The 15,373-nt window shown below is 36.5% G+C and overlaps 1 pseudogene; it reads left to right on the top strand.

The window, feature by feature from the left end:
- Nucleotides 1-683: 683 nt before the first annotated feature.
- On the top strand, nucleotides 684-14,829 carry LOC110680769 (annotated as a pseudogene).
- Nucleotides 14,830-15,373: the final 544 nt, after the last annotated feature.

The following is a 15,373-nucleotide window of genomic DNA, read 5'->3' as shown; positions in this document are numbered from 1 at the left end:
ATCCACAAATTACGTAACGCTCTAGGGGAGGGGGGAGTAGGCTCAAGCGTTACGGTCCATACAAAAATTTGAAATTTTTCATACAAAAAGCGTTACGGAGGGGGGGGAGGGGGTCAAAAATTTCAAATTTTAGCGTTACGTAATAAATGGATGCCGCCTAAACACATTTTCATCGAATAAATTTCAGTTTTGAACAGAAAAATTGCTTTTGAAGTTTCAATGATTTCGATGACGGACTGTTGAACGTTGGCCTTGGTATTTTGAAGCTTTATACCTTCGTATTTGAATCTTTGTTAAAAAAAATAGAGTTGGTAACCCCTTAGCCTCTAACTTTTATATCGACCATTGCAATACCGTCAAATCAGCGCATGTCGACCACTCACCACATCTAAAAACATTAAACATAGTGGTGAATACATAGCTGTCATCCGCATTCTCGCGACCCGACCGAAGTAGAAGGAAAATTTTTCACATCGATCAGTACCGACCAATTACTGATACCGGAAAGCCGGGCGAGTGGGATTCCATCCGTAGAAATTTTCCATTAATGTTACTCAACATCCTCAAACGGGTCACTATTCGGAACAGCAGTGCCAGTAGTCTACTGATTTGCCAAACTATCGTCGAAAGTGGTGCCGTGCAACAGCGTGCTACATCGTTCGGTGTATATACCAAAGGTAAACCCATAATTACCTGGAGATAGGATACCTGTGTGAAGTGCGTGTGAGAGAAAAATCACAAAACGTGCCAAGTTCCCTGTCACATCAAGTACTAACTACCTCAAGCATCGTACCAAAATTTGGATTAGTTATCTCGAACGGACAATCGTCTACTAACAAAACAGTGCTAAATTTTCAACAACTAAACAGCGCATTCATCTCCACTGACTGGATTCATTCTACATCCATTAAACTATCCTTAACTCGCATCGCAACGTCGAGATAATCGCCCTGTGTGTACTTGAGACATCTGCCTGTGACCGCCCACCAAGAAAGCGAGTGCAAGTGTGAGTGTTTGTGTTCTTTGTGCTTGCTCTACGTATCTTTCCCGTAATCGGAAACGCAATCTTTACCCGAGCAGCTAGGGAGAATTTTTGACAACTGATAACCATTCATCACCGCATCCTCCATTCACCATGCTTACACTAACAGTCGTGATTGCCAAGGGTGAGTCTGCGGTGTGACCTTGTCGCACCAGTTTTCTTTGTTCGCTCTTATTGTTGGGTACCGTTCCGCGAGTAGTACATTGCGCGAGTCATGTACTGATCTTGAACCGTAGGATAAGTTGTATTGTTGTTGTATGGTAGTTTGATGTAGTTGTATAGTAATGGTAGATTGCATGTGTCGTACACATCAGCACAACGTGGATGGTGAATAGCAAATGCTATATTCACCACTGGACGATTGTCGATGTATACCGGTGACTGAGAGTAACTGTAGTAGTGCGAGTATCGGAGGCGTGCCTCTTTGATTGGGGCACGTTCTCGAGGCTTTTTTGTTTTGATCCGTTTCGTAGCGTATCTTTTTACTCACTTTACGACTTCCTCAGGGTTTTTGGCGCGTGCATTTGTAGATCATTGAACACTTTCTTTGACCAATCATATTCTGATTCGTTGCAAAGCCTTGGCTAAAAATAGCACAATTATTGCACTCCAAATTGCTCGCACTACCAGATTTGTAACGGGTTTCGGTTACACTCTGGGTGGCATATTAGAACGTTCACACGTATAAATGGATTAATATCTGGTGCGAATTTTGAGTATGATGGAAACCAACTGATTGCCTTACAGTCAAAGTATGAAATGGATCAAAAAACTAGTTATAGGCAAACTTCAGCGCTATTACCCTAAGTGTATTTTGAAAATACCGGCGTGGCGCCGGATTCGGTGAACGTCTAAATATAAATATTTGCTATCTATGGCCTACAACGATGGTTCATTGAGCAGCTCATGTTTCGTTGATCAAAGTTGGATGACGATAAGGCTCTAGCAAGAATCGATGTTTTGTCAATACTTAAAAAACAGTTTTCTTTCGATTGATCAACAATTTCTAAACAGAACAATAAAACTTGTTAATGGATGACTAAATAGTCACTACGGAAAGTGGAGGTTTTTGACCAGGAGATTGTCAATATTTCATCCAATATTCGAAATATACTTTAAATGGAGCCGCAGGGCGAAAGATATGAAACGGACATTAAAATTTTAGTGGGGACTTGGTATGCCTATGGTACAGAATAAATCATTATGGTGATGTAGCGTAGTTGTAATACAATAGTAATAAAAATAATAGCATAACGTTAGCTGGAACGTGTGGTTGACTATTTCCTTTTAACAACTTCCCATGATTTGAATCTTGCAATTCAAACTCACACTTGATCATTGTGAATTATTATGTTTTGAGTTCAACACCTATCAAAATTTATCGAAGAGCATATTTGAATATATGTCTTTAGATCCACATGTACCCAATAAGCTGTGATTAATCTTCTCCTTAATCCTCCTAAACAATCGTTGGACTCAAAACTTAGCAGAGCATAATAAAATGAACCTGAATAGATATCAACCATGATCCTTATCCTTTGAAAAATTAATGGTTAAGCCTGGTAGATCTCAAAAACTCAAACAGGTGTTGAACTCAGAACTTGACTAAACAGATTTTAATGAGCCGTAAACATTCACTGATCGTTGATTAGAGGTAGGTAAGTAGAACTAAGTGAATGATTCCATTTACGTGCCTCCAATTTATTACATACAGTGACTCAATCTCATTTTCGTACGGGGCACTGTTTTCATATCAAGTTGGTATAAATCTATTAAATGGTGCATGGACTTCGATACACTTTATCAATAATGAATGTTATAGGTGTCATCTATTGTTTGCCAATGACAAACTGTATTCATTTGCTTAAATCTTTGGAATAATGGAAAAGTATTGAGATTGTGTCTATAAATGACCCAATTCCATATTCGTACACCTAACAAAAAAGAAATATACAGCATTCAAAGCTAACTTTTAATGGACTAGATGATTACTTAAGCTCTTCGTTGTGTTGTTCAGATGCAGTAGAATACATGTGGAAAATTTAAAAGCGGACATATTTGAAACTTAAGTAAATTTAAGAAAAATACCAGTTTTCTCCTGTTTTTTGCTAAAACATTCGGTAAGTCGAACAATAAATTGCATTTTTTTCAACATCACTTCCTTAAGAATGATAACTGCGAATATTGCACAAGTTTCAAAAAATTATAATCAGTTTTAGAGTAGCTAGGAGTGGATAACGACAACTTATATTTTTAAATCTTAGGTAGTATAGCATTTATAACAAATCCAAAACCAAAAATTTTAGTCAATTTCTTTATGTTTGGCTCCTAAATATATATACATAATCCATAGTTAATGTTCATATCAAAACATTGCGTAATTATCTTTTTTAATTTACATTTTACTACCAAACATGATTATAGAGATTTAAAGAATAAATATTATGGCCATAACCGCAACACTAACGTTTTTTAAAATGATGAAAACAACAGGATATATGCTTTTAAATAGTATATCAACGCTCTCTGCTCATTCAAGTTATTTTGTATTTTTCGTACAAAATCAATAAATTGCAAAATAGGGTGCTATTTTGAATATAATTTGAATATTATTTAAAAGATAATTGATAATTACGATGACATCAATTATGTGGAAGTATGTACAGCGTAGTTTAGGGTACTTTATTGTAAAACGAAGTTCGTAGTTCAAATTATTTTTACAGACAAATTCAAAATTAACATTTACCTGTTGTTTAGAATGAAAATTTGGTTACATTGATTAAAAATATCATTTTGGAAGAGTTTTGAACTTATGGCACAACAATTTTCTGAACTCAAAAGGGATAAAAACTGTTTATGATTTCTGTAAACTATATATATTTCAACTAAATTTCTATCAGAGCTTACTAGTATAATCTATAGATTGGATCCAATGACAACAATAAACGTTATTGTTCGAATTATAGGATTTATTTTAAAAAATCATTGAAAAACTGGCATTTCTTATAACTTTACCTAAATTTCATATATGTCCACTAATAAATTGTCCTAATGTATTTCACTACATCTGAACATCATAATAAAGCATTTCAGTAGTCAAATAGAGCTTCTAAATTTAGTTTTGAACGTTGTGCGTATGAATTTTGGTAGGTGTACGAATATGGAATTGGGTGAATTTTAGACATCAATTCAATACTTTTCCCTTAATCCAAAGATGAATGTAAATGGCAACATTTTGTGATTGGCAAACAATAGATGACACCTGTTACCTTCAATGGGGATAAAGTATTTGTAGCTCAATACTGCATTTAATTTTTTTACTAACTTGATGTGGAAACAGTATCCTGTACGAATATGAAATTGGGCCACTGTAAACGGATATTTCAATGTAGGATGATTAGGGGCATAATGAACACACGGGGCCGTAAACCACAATTCTCTATGAATATGCATAATATGACTTCATTTCGACTACAGACGTCATGTGATAGCTAAATTAGACAATCGACCAGCTATGTCTTTGGGTATTCTTTCAGTTCCTTAGCTATTTGGGACCTCCATAGAACCGGCCCCAAATAGCTTAATTTTATTTTTTCTAAATGTACTGTCCGGAGGGAGGAACTGGCACGTTCAAAGCTAATGGCCCGATAAGCCAAATTGCAACACGAGCAATTCCAGCGCAACTTCATCGCTCGAAACGCTTTACAAGACTGACGTGTCATTCGTCTCGTCCTGTTTGCTTAGTTTTTCATTCACGGTTCGAACGGAACGTGTAAATTTATGTGACATATAAGATCGTTCTTCTCAGTGAAATACAAGTGAAAATATATATGTTCATACTATCTGTCATTCATCCATTTCACTCATTCCTTACTTCTAATTCCTAATTGATCATTCTTCATTCCACACTCCTCACTCATCGCTCCTCAGTCCTCATTACCCACTCCTCATTCCTCATTCCTCACTTCTCACTCCTTGTTTCTCATCTCTTATCCCTCATTTCTCATTCTCTACGCCTTACTTCTCATTCCTCATTCCTCATTTCTCATTCCTCATTCCTCAGGCTTCACACCTCACTCCTCATTCCTCATGCCTCACTCCTCATTCATCACTGGAATCATGGAAGGACTTAACTTATCAAACACATATCTGGAGCTCGATTTTGAAATGGTCGTAAGTAACAAAAGCAAATAAGTTGTGTTTATTTCACCATTTAGTAGATTCAACTCAGCTCATTATGTGAGTAAAATATAATATTGATATTATATTTCTACAAAAATGAAAAATGACACTTTGACGAACAAAACTAGGAACAGTAAAAATTTAAATTGTCGCTCATATTGAGCTGTTCGGTAAACCAATCCGCATGGTTATTAAATTAATTAACTCATTACGCGTGGTAAAGATGGACAAATTATGGGTGAAATTATGAACAAATCCACGTGCTCGGATGGGATTTGAACCCAGGACTCTTGTATGCTAGGCGAGCGCTTTAACAACTAAGCTACCGAGCCACTTGGTGACCCAATAACTGAGTTGGTTACAAGTTTAGAATTCAAATCCCCACAAAATTTAACCCATAATTTGTCCATCTTTACCACGGCGTAATGAGTTGATTAAATTAAGTAAAAAATTGTTTATGGGTCCTATTGCGCATAAGGTCGAATGTAGCTAAATCCGACAAAAACGCGTATTCAACCTTCTGTCTTAAATCTTAAGTTTACAAAATGCCCCCAGAATCAAACTTTGGTTGCACTACTGACTACGCCGTTTATATTGAGATGGAGGTAAACAGCTGTTTTAACACTTGGTGCTGTGTCGCTCCCTTGGAAATCAAGTTTTAGTGTTCCCGATCGTGGAAGACCTTAGGGAAAGGTTTAAGGAAACACTTGGTGACAATTCGCTCTCTTCGTTCAACTTTGTTTTAATCTTTGGAATGTGGCTCTCCGAGCATCACTGCAGAAGTACTAATGGCAATAAATACCTTCATGCAAAAAACTCCAGAAATTCTTAGAAAATCTCTATTTTTTACCGTTGTCGTTGAACTTGTTCCTCAAAATCCATTCTTTCTATGTCGTCACAGGTCATCGTTCGATCCACTCCCTGCTAGTCAGCAGCAAAAACACCACAATGTTATGCAATTGAATGTCGAGGAAAAGATGATAAACGATTCTTACCCAAAAACACCACGATTTCTACGGTGCAATAAAGCCAACGTTAGATATTACACTGCGGAACATTTGTTTTGTCTCAAGCACATAAATACCGTCATTTGCTTATTATAATTATAAGTATCACTGAGTTCGTTGCCTTTTCCAAAATAGCATAGCACATCTAGTTTTTGAGGAATTCGCTATTGAACATGCATTATTTAAGGTGAAGATGAATCGAAGCCAAACCTCAAATTTTCAAGGGCACGGATCTGGAGAACCGAATACCCATTGAAGCTGAAAACTTAATCGATTGGTCACCACCAGCTAGTGATCAATCGATTAAGTTTTCAGCCTGAACGGATGTTCGGTTCTCCAGATTCGTGCTCTTGAAAATTTGAGGTTTGGCTTCGACATTGGCGTAAATAGGGAGGGGCCAGGGGGGGCCTGGCCCCCCGAATCATGGGCTTGGCCCCCCCGAAAAAAATAGAGAAGAAATGACAATATAGTTAAAACTAATTTTTAGAATCAAACATTATGATGCGTTAAATGCATTTTGAATATAAATTTCTGGATGATCATTGTTTGATAGGCAATAGCAATATATAATTTTAAAACGTCACATACTGCCATACTGTTTCCTTTTTGCCTTTTCCCGATATTGAAGTTTATTGAAGCATGTTTTAGAATTAGTAGAACTGGCTTGATCCATTTTTAGTGGTATTGTTAATTAGAAAACCAAAATCTCTTCATATTTTGAATGAAGCTGCGATATTTTGTGATCAATTATCTAAAACGGGGCCCAGATAGCCGTAGCGGTAAACGCGCAGTTATTCAGCATGACCATGCTGAGGGTCGTGGGTTCGAATCCCGCTGGTCGAGGATCTTTTCGTAAAGGAAATTTTCTCGATTCCCAGGGCATAGAGTATCTTCGTACCTGCCACACGATATAGGGTAAATCGCCAATTGTTGAACGGTAAAAATGCTCGCTAATTGTTGAACACGCCATAAGGAATACACGGGCTGTTTAACAATAGGCGACGTTTTTAGCCGTTCAACATTAGGCGACTTGCCCTACACATGCAAAAATGGTCAATCGGCAAAGAAAGCTTTCAGTTAATAACTGTGGAAGTGCTCATAAGAACACTAATCTGAGAAGCAGGCTTTGGTCCAGTTGGGACGTAACGCCAGAAAGAAGAAGAAGAATTATCTAGAACGAATCGTTGTTACTGGGAAATGTTTGTGTATGAGAGTTATGATAAAGTTCTACAAAAAAATCTCAAAAATAAACAATGGTGCGGCATGTAAACTTTAGTTTGTATACATTTTTCGCGAACTTTTAAATGTTTCATATTCAAATTTGTGAGTCATTAGATAAATTTGTCTCCGAGACGTCGGGAATAAATCTGAACTGCTGGTAAGTAGACGACAGTAGACGACAGTGAAGCAGTTGTATTCAAAAAGTTGTTGCAAAACTGTGAACATTGAAATCCCTTTACGGTATAGTAAGATAGTGGTGGATTCGTACCAAACAACAACATTGAACCGTGTAAAGTCGTAGATGTCGCAACATTTTTTTTTCAATGTTATATTGACACCAATTTTCTGAAGTTTTTAGATTGAAAAGACAATAAAACCATGTTACTATTTGTTTCTGTAGAACAAACGTAAAACTTTGTTCATACTGAAGATTATTTTTAGACACGCTTTTAGTTCTGCTATAAGTGTTTATAATATGACGTTTTATTATTTATTTTTATTTATTTTTCCTACGCAACATTTTTTGGCGTCTTACGTAGGTTATATGGACATTACATCAATTATTTTTTTGTCTTTATTAACGAGATTTTTAGCCCTGGGCTAGTTCATCTCGAGACCAACAGATTTGCTACCAAGTCCAATGAAACAGCCGTTTGTTAGGTGACCTTTACTTACATCTTTGTCAATCTACTGTATAAAAACTAATTGTTTTCAAGCATGAGCTCATCTATTTTTCAGTAAATATGTATTTCGCAGTCGTACATTTATGTTTTAAGGCCGATCGGATTTATTTTTTGATTTTTAGCAGCTCAAAATTGAACATTACTAAAGAGAGTGGAGCAAAAGTGCGAGTGGACCAGATTCTTTTTAAGATTTCTAGCTCAATTCAAATCAATGCTTATAAATGCCACAGTGGTCATGAAAGAGACTTTCACTACAAATATCATAAGAATCGATTGAGATTTGGAAAAAAATATATTTTTTGGTCGAACTTTCATTGCATGGAATTAATAATGATCAAATCTCGCATAACTTATGATCTCGCCCCTAAAAGCCATTGGTAACCATGTGTGTAGCTCGTTGTTTCGGATCATTTGAATAGATTTACACATTATTGTAACAACTCTATGGTGAAAAAGGATCATTCTCTACTGCCGGTGGTGTTGGTTTGGATGCTTATTCATTCATTTGCTCAGAAAGCAACGATCTACACACGTAATTCCAATGGCTTTAGGGCGTTATCTCAGATTATGCGAAGAAAACCTACTTTGATACCTACTCATAAGAATACTGTGAGGTGTATTAGTTACTACATAATTGCTTGGGAATCATTTATTGGCTCAATAGTGTGGCAAAAGTTCTATATCAGCGGGGCAAAAGTTTCGACCCATGTAAGCTCGCAAAGAAATTACAAATTACCCCCAATTCATATATTATCTTCAAAAATTAGCGAAATTGGTCCGATCGTGCGATAAAAAGTCACCAACATTTCACATTTCATTTAGTTTTGGTAAAAAACTACTATTTTTGAGCTTTGGGCAATTTTATGATGAAAAATCTGTAAGTTATCTGTAAACATAAGTTTATGGCTGGGCATTAAAAGTATGTCTGTCGTAAAAGTGTCGGTATTTTGTGTTTCGGCCAGCGAACTTTTGCCCCACAGGTGAAGCAAAAGTTCATTCAAGACAATCAACGAAATTATAGCAAATATTTTAAAGGCTTACTGTATAGTATTTCTATTGTTCTATGTTTTTATGAAAATTGGATTATACCACTAATGTCGAACTATTGCCCTACCTTAGTCTGATTGGATATTAATAAATTCATGAACAAAATACCTTCCATCCTGTTTTCTTCAAACAACTGTTATGGTACAAATTTGCTGACGCCACCTTTTTTGAATACAAAAAAAAAACCTTCAATGCTTCAATATGGTACAGTAGCCAAGCAATTCTTCGGATTTAAAGTTTTTCACTCTAAATTTTGGTTTCGAGAGGTTTTAGAGAAATGAATCGTTCGCTGAGCAACAATAATCCATATTTTCAAACTAGCAAGCGTTCTTTCAAAGGCTTGGTTTTTTTTTACTTTGTCGGCTTCAAGAGGTTATAATTTCAACATTTATCTTGAACCCTTAATTGAACTGATACATTAAATCTTTATCTTGTTTTATAAATTTCCAAAAATTCTAGTTTAATTGGAAAGGTAAATCCTGATTATAGTCTGCTTTTAAATCCTGGTATTCTGTTCGAGATCTATTAGATTGGGTTTAATATGTCATCTGGCAATATAAAACGAAAAAAATGATTTTTAAATACGATTACTATTTTTCCACAAAGTGACATTCGGTAACTAAAAAAGTTGATCAATCGGTTTGGACGATTTTCAGGTTTTGATCTACCTCTGTATGAAATTTGCCGCCACTATAATCGGTTCACAAATATTATCGAAACAAGCATTATTAAGTTATATAAATCCTTTACGATTTTTGTCTCTCATGAGAAGGGCCGTGGCCCCCCTCATGTCTGATGGCTATTTACGCCCATGGGCTTCGATTCATCTTCACCCTTAACGAATTTAGTCAACTTTGCTTTCAAGTTGATTACATTGTATGGAGATTTATTTGCATAGTTTTAACCACAGATTCAAACTTAATGTAATCAAGATTACTTTTTCATCATAGTTCATAATACGTACGATGCTCAGAAGATATTACTTGAAGTTTTAGAAGAGTGTTGCTTCTAATGGGAAGTATGCACTTCAACAGAATAGTAAACGCCTATCTCAAAGCGTGGAAAGTTTCTTTGAAATGGTCAAAGAATAGCATTTTTCTTTGATCGCAGTATAATTACGCAGTTGAAAGAAATGTCTATTCAAATGGAGCTCACTGGAGAAAATTTCTTGACCATTTCTTCCGAAGAAATTTTTTACTTTTATTGAGCGGAACAGCAGGACCTAGCTTACCATATGGAAAGAAACGAACGGCGGTTTATGCAGAAAAAAAAACGATTTAATCGTGCTCACAAGAAAAGGAATCGCCTGCCTCGATGCGTGGAAAATTTCTTCCCAGAATTGGTCCACAAAATCCCATTTCTCCTGATCGCAACATGCAGTTGAGAAAAAATGTCATTTCAAAGGGGCTCTCTGTAGGAAATTTCTTGACCCATTCAGTCAAGGAATTTCTTTACTTTTCTTGAGCGAAACAGCATTCTTAGCTTATAGATTGAGTCTTATTCTGGCATGTTTGTTGAATTAGATTACTAAAAAGTTTGAGAAACATAGTTAAAATTCCATGTAAACCTTGATGGTTAACATTAGTAAAACCCGAAATTTTATACAATTCCGGCGACCTTTAGTTTAAAACTGAGTTGTGCTGGAACCATTTCTAAAGCGCGGCATCAGATTACCAACCTAAAATTTGTTATAGACACATAATTTGATAATTGATACACGCAGAAATGATATTTTTGTTACGCTGTGTTACAAATTGTAATAAAATTCAAATGAGTTCGGCTCTGTTATACCTGATTGGCTTGGGCCTTTGCATAAACAAATAAGTAAACCAAATTTAAGCAATTTTTGTTCGGGTTTTCACAGTATTCCTATGAAAAAACATTCACAATTTGTATTATAATGCAAAACTTCAAATTCAACGGACTGCTTCAATTAAGGAATTTGTTAACTCAAGCCAACTTTGAAACACGAAGAATTGTATCGAAAATACGTTTTCAGCTATACCGTTTTTGATTCATATTACGTGTCAATGTCTACCTATCTCAAGTGATATTCCTTATTACTCTGGTACTTTTACTTGTTCGTACCTACGGCATTTCTGAGCTATAATACTGGCTGTCGTAAGCACAGAGAGAGACTTCCTGAACTGTGGACAGATTAACGTATTATTTTATTCTTTATTGACAGGATATAAAACCGGACACTTAAGGCTCCTGTGAAGTATAACCGATTGAAAAGCATATAATTGAAACATATTGTATGATACCTGTGCGTTATCAGACTTTTGAAACACTCAACTTCCGAACGTGGGCGAAGATTCGGATTCCAAAGATTGAATTACCTAAAATAAATAGAAATTAATGATCTTTCCATGATTCTTATTCCGGACACAACCTCACTTTTGCTTCATTTTACGGACACCTTGTTCAAATTCCGGACAACTCACGAAACGAAGAACTTTAATAGTAAAATTATAAATAAACTCTCGCATTCGTAAAAGTAACGTCAAAACAAGTTGCGCATTATAAATTTTCATGGATTGCTATTTGAATTCATATTAAAACGCGCCTGAAAGTTGGGAGACTTTCAAACAGGAAATTTTGAAACATTTCAATTGAAACCTTTCCCATACAAAGTAGAGAGTCCGGAATTTGAATCAAAACGGTACCTGTAGTCATCCCGGCAAACTTCCTCTTGCCATCAAGTAGACTGTCGAAAAGTGCCATGAAACTCTGAAACAAAATGATAAATTAGTTTCATCCCGCTGTTTCGACTATATTCCGGAGATTTTCCTATTTTTTTTTCCTTACACGAAAACGTCTTTGGTAGAACCCCTGGATATATTCCCTTGTAAAACAATCATGTTAATCCGTTGACTCAAGCCAACTCGTGCTTACGAACACCAATCCATTTTTTATTTATATAGGAGATACATATTTCAAACGACTACAAATAATTGTGAAAGGGCCTTTAGGACACTGAGCTGAGCTACAGCTAAGATCCTTGGGACATATAGCCAAAAAGGACAACACTTTATATTTGTAAATAAGGAATATTTTCTAAATGTTCGAACACCCGTGAAGAAACTATGAACAATACAGGCAAATTTCTGAACACATTGCTAAAGTAATACTTGAGGTAATATAAAAAAATGATTTGAAAATTGAATTAAAAATGTCTCTCAAACTAAAAAAAAATCATAAAATTGATGCAACATTCATGATGGAAATTCCTGGTTTTTTTTCTCAAATTCTATAGAAATTATTCCTCTAAGTCTACCATATGTTCCTCTGGGAATTCCGCTGTATTTGGCATGCAGAATTCTTCCAGAAATATCTTCAAGATTCTCACTACGAATTCGGGTATAAATTCCATTTCGCTCAAAGTTTCTTAAGCATCTTAAATTCACCAGCTACTGTAACGTTGAAACCTCCTCCATTCTAATTCGGTCAAGAATGACGTCAGAACTACTTTCAAAAATCTGTTGGCAATTCCGCAAGAGATTTCATCTAGGATTTATCCAGTAACTTCTCTATGATGTGATCTTCAAGCTTCTTGGATAACTCCAGCATAAATTCATCCCATTTTTTGAAGCATTAAATACACTATAGCAATTGCTTGAACACTGCAAAGGATTTCTGCTGGATAATTTGAAGAATTTCTTCAAGGAATTCATCAAAAAGTAATCACCTTCATCCAGTAATCATCCTCATTCGTGTTTACGGCGTATCTCAATTTCGTTCCAACCTGTTCGTTCGAATCCATGATCCGCTTTCTGGCGTAAAAAGGAATGAAAAATGGTTTTTGATAAAAAAGTCCATTCGAACGTAAACAACAACAGCGGGCAAATATCATGCCATTAGGAAATTCCACTGAAATTCGTTTTGAAAAATTTCGTTTAAATTACACAGATTCTGCGCCGAAAACTCCACCTGGATTCCTTTTGCCAACTTTCCGAGGATTTATATCAGAAATTTCTCTAGCAATGCATCGGCTAATTGTGGCGAATCTAAAAAATTATGGATTATATAATAAAAAAAACACGTAAAATATCTTGATATCTAGCTTGGTATTCAACAAAAAATCTTATCTTCATTTTCACGTTGCATGTATGTGGCATCTTGGCAAAAACTGGCGCATCATCTCTCATCTTTACGTTACATCGTAAAACAACAATTAGCCAACATTTGTAATATCCATTCAATTACATGCACCAACAAATTCTAACATGATTACAACTTTAACGCCATTAACATTGGTGCATCCCAGGAAAAAATGAATCGTCATTTCCAACCGCATGGACGGCTTTCGTCGAGTCGGCGCAGATCCTCACCGGTTGAACTGCGCCGACTCGTTCCACTCCAACTTCGTCGGATCGGCTAATTCTGTCGCGCAAGGTATCACCATTTTGAACCCTGCCAGTCAGTCTGTCCGCAGCATTCGTTGAAGCCGGTCCCTGAGAGAGCCGGAAGCTTATCCACCCAGCTCTTTGAGCCCCTGACAACGTGGTCTAGTTTTTCGCTACTGAGGATATTTTTACACTCAAGTCAGTTCGTCGTCATTCGGAGGAATTTGACCTGTTTATGGCAATAAGCGCAGAACACTTTTCTAGTACAAGGAGGGTGGAAAAATTAGTCATTTGGTGTTGTAGAATCTAGACGGTAAATAAGACATAATTGTACGTTTTCCTTGCACTTCGATTCATTTGGGTGATTGACGTCCGGTCGCCTGATCTGGCAAAAGGACAAACGAACTACAGTGAAATTGCGGTGTTGGAAAGTGCTTTTCTCCGTTTCCTTAAGTGTGTACATTTAGAGTACGACAGCTACTTGCATGCTTTCACTAGCTAGAGCAGTTTATTTCACAACTAATGGTGCTTCAGTTCGGACGTTTAATCGGTGTTTTGGTGTAATTGTTAAGCGCCCCCAATAGGCCAGTTGAGAACTTTGAAAGACTTATACGGTGTTTCGTTTCGCCCTCGAAAGCATTTTCGCAACTTTCCGGAATGGTTAAGCAAGGTCCACGTCCGCTCGTAATCTGCGGCCCGTCCGGGTCCGGCAAGAGCACCCTGCTGAAGAAGCTGTTCAAGGAATTCCCCGAAACGTTTGGATTCAGCGTGTCGCACACCACCCGAAAGCCCAAGACCCGGAGAGGAGAACGGCGTGCACGTATCACTTTGTCTCTGTGGAAGAAATGCAGGCCGCCATCGAAAACGGAGAGTTCATCGAAACTGCCGTTTTTAGTGGGAACATGTATGGCACGAGGTGAGTCTTTAATCGAAGCATGATTATTCTGAACGCATTTTTTAATAATTCTGATTTTTTTATAGTAAAAAAGCAGTGGGAAAATGTGCAACAACAGGGTAAGGTGTGCGTGTTGGACATCGAAATCGAAGGAGTCAAACAGGTGCGCAATTCCGATCGGTTAAACCCGCTGCTGGTGTTTGTCAATCCTCCCTCGGTGGCGGAACTCGAGCGCAGACTTCGCGGTCGTCAGACTGAGACAGAGGAAGCTTACAGAAGCGTCTGAATACGGCGCGGGTTGAAATTGAGTATGGTAAGTGAAAAATGAAGAAGGAATTATTAGAAATATTTAATTTATGGGAATATGTTTGGTATAAATATATAATGAGTATTACAATTTGAATGGGAATATTTTACTAAGCATAAATGGAGACGAACCAGCCACCGGCTGAAAATCTCGATAAAAAAGATAATAATAATAACTAAGCATAAAAAGTTATTTATTCCAGTTCAATCAAGATGCTAGAGTGATTAAGAGTGATCCATTGAGTAAACTTGGTGCAAATTAGCCATGAGTCATAGTGTTCTTTTTTGCGTTTTACTATGTACCACAGTGTCATTTCCAAATGCAAAGCAATACGTTTGATCCATGCTACTTTATTCAAGAACACCTAATAATTGAATGTGGACTTTAAATACTGGCCGGATTATTAAATGATTATATAATGGTAGCAAGGCGTATGTAATACTGTAACATTGTAATAGCCAGATTAACCGAATTGTTTAAATTTATACTGCAATATCTATGTAGTCAGTTTTTCGATACAAAGGGTCAAAATCGTATGTACCCATTCATAACCCATAAGGAGAAACACTTGCATTAATCCCTCTGTAGGGGAAAGAAAATTTACTTCCAGAAGGAAATTTTCACGAACAATCGTGAAGTA

Source organism: Aedes aegypti, unplaced genomic scaffold, assembly GCF_002204515.2.
Source record: "Aedes aegypti strain LVP_AGWG unplaced genomic scaffold, AaegL5.0 Primary Assembly AGWG_AaegL5_hic_scaff_1796_PBJ_arrow, whole genome shotgun sequence".
In the NCBI taxonomy this organism is placed as follows: Eukaryota; Metazoa; Arthropoda; class Insecta; order Diptera; family Culicidae; genus Aedes; species Aedes aegypti.
The sequence above is the reverse complement of the archived record's forward strand: the minus strand, read 5'-3'. Positions and strand labels throughout refer to the sequence as shown.